Source organism: Gossypium hirsutum, chromosome D06, assembly GCF_007990345.1.
Source record: "Gossypium hirsutum isolate 1008001.06 chromosome D06, Gossypium_hirsutum_v2.1, whole genome shotgun sequence".
NCBI lineage: Eukaryota > Viridiplantae > Streptophyta > Magnoliopsida > Malvales > Malvaceae > Gossypium > Gossypium hirsutum.
In genome coordinates, this window is record NC_053442.1 from 30,597,526 (window position 1) to 30,602,303 (window position 4,778).

At 37.7% G+C, this 4,778-nt stretch overlaps 1 non-coding gene across 1 annotated transcript; it reads right to left on the reverse strand.

The window, feature by feature from the left end:
* Window positions 1-3,247: 3,247 nt before the first annotated feature.
* Window positions 3,248-3,353, reverse strand: LOC121218925 (small nucleolar RNA R71). Its single transcript, XR_005915407.1, has one exon. It is a non-coding gene; the product is annotated as a small nucleolar RNA R71 (small nucleolar RNA).
* Between the last annotated feature and the right edge of the window lie 1,425 nt (window positions 3,354-4,778).

Here is a 4,778-nt window from a genome sequence, read left to right on the forward strand (position 1 = left end):
TATTTTGAATATATATAAATAATGTGATTTGATTCTCAAATAAATGAATTTGGAGATAAAATTAAACGACGATGATGCAAACATATAATAAACTAACACATGCCATAAAACAATATGAAATTAATTAAAATATTCAATGTTGCAAAACTTATTATAGATACACGGTTAACTAGCACTAAATTTTAAATCAATTCATAATAATTTGTTATACATTATTAACACCTTCGGTGAGTTAAATGTATTGTGTGATGGCTGAATAAAACTAAAATAAGAGAAGACTGGAAAATATATCTAGTATGAATGAATACTTTGTATTCAATGTTATCCCTGTTTTACACTATAGTAATGGTATTTATAGAGTACATGAGTAACTACTATTGCTAACAGCTTAACTGTTGAAATAACAAACTAATAGCTAATAGATTTAGCACAATAACATAATTTAGCTAGCAAATTTCTAATCCATATTCTTATCCATATACTTAACATTTACCCAACTTTTCGAGAGGCAAAACTCGAAGAAGACCCCGAAATCGATCAAAATACGAGACAGATAGTGGTTTGGTAAGAATGTCAGCAACCTGTTCACAGGCAGGAACCTCACCAATGATAACAGAACCATTGGCTACCGTTTCGCAACCAAAAAATAAATCAAGCTCGACATGTTTGAATTTAGAATGTAAAACATGATTAGCTGCAACGACAACTGCACTAGAATTGTCACACCAAATGGTAGGTGGATCAAAACTCTGAAGGTGTAACTCTCGTAGCAAAGAGACTAACCAAGCGACATTATTGGTAGCTGCAGCAAGACTCCGATATTCAAACTTAGTCGTAGATCGTGAAACAACCAGCTATTTCTTGGGACACCAGGAGACAGGTGTGTGACCAAAATACACACAATAGCCCGTCGTAGAGCATCGATCATCAAAATCCAGCCCCTAGTTAGCATCCGCATAACCAACTAAAGAAAGCCATTCAGATGGACGAAAAACAATCCCATAATCGATCGTACCACACAAATATTGCATGATTCGTTTTAATGCTACTAGATGAACAGTAGTAGGTGCATGCATGAACTGGCAGATACGATTTACCGCATAAGCAATATCAGGACGAGTTAGAACCACAAAAACCACATATTGTAAAGCACTTGCAAGACTTTTGTATTCGGTAGGATCATACAGACGTTCGCCGTCATCCTTGGAAAGAGTAGACGAGCTAGCCATTAGAGTATGAACTTTCTTAGCACGCGACATAGAACTCCTGTCGAGTGGATCGTGAATGTATTTTTTCTGACAGAGATGAAGACACCCGTTGGACGAACGAGTAACCTCAATCCCTAGAAAATAATGGAGATCACTCATATCTTTAAGTGAAAACTTACCATTCAGCTGCTGAACAAAACTACTTATACAATCAGGCACATTTCCGGTAATAATAATGTCATCCACATACACAAGCACGTAGAGAGTGGAGCTAGTCGTAACTCGAACAAACAAAGACGCATCAGATTTAGATACAACAAAGCCAACAGAAAGAACAAAAGTCTTCAATTTATCAAACCAAGCACGCGGAGCCTGATGAAGCCCATATAAAGCTTTCTTCAAACGACAGACCAAAGGTTTGCTACTTGAATCACATTAGACATACCCTGGAGGTTGCTGCATGAACACCTCATCAAGAAGATCACCATTCAAAAAAGCATTGTTCACATCGACTTGACGGAGCTGCCATCCTTTTGAGACTGCAATGGACAGAATGACTCAAATAGTAGCAGGTTTTACCACTGGAGTAAATGTCTTTTGGAAATCATACCCAGATACCTGAGAACATTCTTTTGCGACTAATCGAGCCTTGCGACGGGCAGTAGTGCCATCAAGATTTTTCTTGACTTTGAAAAGCCATTTACACCCAATTGCCTTGCGATTTGGTGCTAACAGAACAAGATCCCAGGTGAAATTACTAATAAGAGCATCATATTTAGCTTGAGCAACAACACGCCATTCTGTAGTAGAAAAAGCCTCCTCAATCATGCGAGGCTCAATAGCCTCAACAGACAAAACCTTGGGCTTAAAAATGCCAGCTTTAAACCGAGTAACCATCGCATGAGTATTCGTCAGAAGCAGAGAAGATGATGGAGAGAAAGATGGAGTACTAGTGGTAGGTGGAAACACGAAACACATTTTTACATACTCTTTTTTAACTTAAAATCATACAGTTTTGATAAAATTCTTATCGAAAAAATAATTAATTTTTACAAAATAACTAAAGTGCACTTAAAATATGAACATGTTGAATTTTAGTTAATTTTATAATTAATTTTGATGAATTTTTGTTATTTTCAACAGATTTGCACAAAGGGCGAAAAATGGCACGGCACACACTGCTAGAAGCGCAAAACCGAGAAGCAATTTGAAGTATCGAGGCGAACTAAAATTCAGCCCAAGATGGTGCAAAATTATATGTATTAATTCATAATATAATTAATTTTAATTTATATCTAATTTAATTTGGGTTAATAAATTATTATTAATTGATTATGAAAAAGTGGTCCAGTTGAACTGAATCGAGTGAACTGAACCGACCAAGAAATGGACAACCCAAAAACTGTCCCAAGAGCTGACCCAAATCAGCTTATTAGCTGATTATTTAAGCTTGCAAAGAGGCCTTTGAAGACTTGTTCTAGTTGCATTCAAACCCCTCCACAATTGGTGGCTTTATAGATTTACCCCAAGCCTAAATTAGCAAAGTTGAAATTATCAACCTTGCCACATGTGTGGCCGGCCAAGGAAGGGCTCTTTGGCTGATAATTTTAGCTATTTTTAGCACCCTCCTCAGCTATAAAACCCCCTTAGGCTGGTCATTTTAGAAACATACCTCAAGCATTCACATATTTCCTCTCTTCTCTCCACTTTCTCTCTTATTTTCCATTCCAAAATTCCCTTGCTCTCTTGCCAATTTCGAGTTGAAACCAGTCATGTTCTAGATGCTTCAGACAGTGGGCCAATTCAGTGGAATGCCTACCGAAGATCCTCACCTACACTTAAGACTGTTTATGGAGGTGAGCGATTCTTTCAAGTTAGTCAGAGTACCCGAAGATGCATTACGATTGAAGCTGTTCCCATATTCACTAAGGGATAGAGCTCGAGCTTGGTTGAACTCATTACCACCAAACTCAATTTCAACATGGCAAGAATTAGTAGAAAAATTCCTTATGAAGTATTTCCTGCCTAGCAAGAATGCTAAGTTGAGGAACGAGATCACTACTTTCCAACAAATGGATGATGAGTCATTGTATAAGAATGAGAAAGGTACAAAGAATTATTACGAAAGTGCCTTCATCATGGAATCCCACATTGCACACAACTTGAGACATTTTATAATGATCTCAATGCTCACACGAGGATGGTAGTGGACGTTTATGCTAATGGTGCTCTCCTTTCTAAGTCTTATAATGAGGCTTATGAAATCATTGAGAGAATTGCCAGCAAAAATTATCAATGGCCAACCAATTGAGCAGCATCAGGAAGACGAGTCGCTCGAATACATGAAGTAGATGCTCTTACTTCTCTCGCATCTCAAGTATTATCAATATCCTCAATGTTAAAAAATCTTGCTACTAATGGGTGTAATAGTTTTGCAGCACAACCACTGAATCAATTTGAAAATGTAGTCTGTGTTTATTGTGGGGAAGGACATTTGTTTGAAGAATGTCCATCGAACCCAGAATCTGTGTATTACATGGGTAACCAGAACCAAAATTGAGGAAGATAAGGGCTGCAATCTAATTTCTATAACCCATCATAGCGAAACCACTCGAATTTTTCCTGAAGTAACCAAGGGGTAGGAACCAGTAACAATTATGTCCAACCTAGATCGACCTAGCCACCTAGTTTTTCCCAACAAGCTTAGAAACCAACCCAAGCTGAACCATCCAATAGCCTAGAGAAACTATTGAAGGCATACATCGCGAAAAATGATGCCTCTCTAAGGAATTTAGAGAATCAAGTGGGCCAGCTTGCAATTGAACTCAGAAACCGACCATAAGATGCTTTACCTAGTGATACCGAGAATCTGAAGAATCTAGGGAAGGAGCATTGTAAAGCATTAACATTGAGGAGTAGAAAGACTTTAGAGCCCAATTTCGTCAAAGTTGAGAAGGAGCCAGCTGATGCTCAAGACTCAGGAAGTTCAACCCAGTGTTGAAATTCCAGTTTCACAAGAAAATGAATATGTAAAATCCGACAAGGTAACTTCTGAACCAGCTAATTTTGATTAACTAATAACTCCGTTAGATATAGAATTGCCATAGAAAACGAATCAACCAGTTCTAATAAAGAAACCTCCACCGCCCTACCCTCAAAGACTTTAGAAGTAGAAGTAGAAAATTCAATTCAAGAAGTTCCTAGATGTACTCAAGCAACTTCATATCAGCATCCCGTTGGTTGGAACACTTGAACAAATGCCGAACTACGTCAAATTCATGAAGGATGTCCTGTCTAAAAAATGAAGGCTTGGAGAATTTGAGACGATAGCCCTAACGAAGGAATGCAATGCATATCTTCAAGACAAAGTACCCTCAAAATTGAAGGATCCTGGATGTTTTACCATACCTTGCAATATTGGAGCAACATATTATGGTAAGGCACTATGTGACTTGGGTGTGAGTATCAACTTGATGTCCATGTCAATATTTAGAAAGTTGGGGATAAGTGAAGTTAGACTTACTATGGTTACACTTCAATTAGCAGATCAATCCTTAGCACATCCAGAAG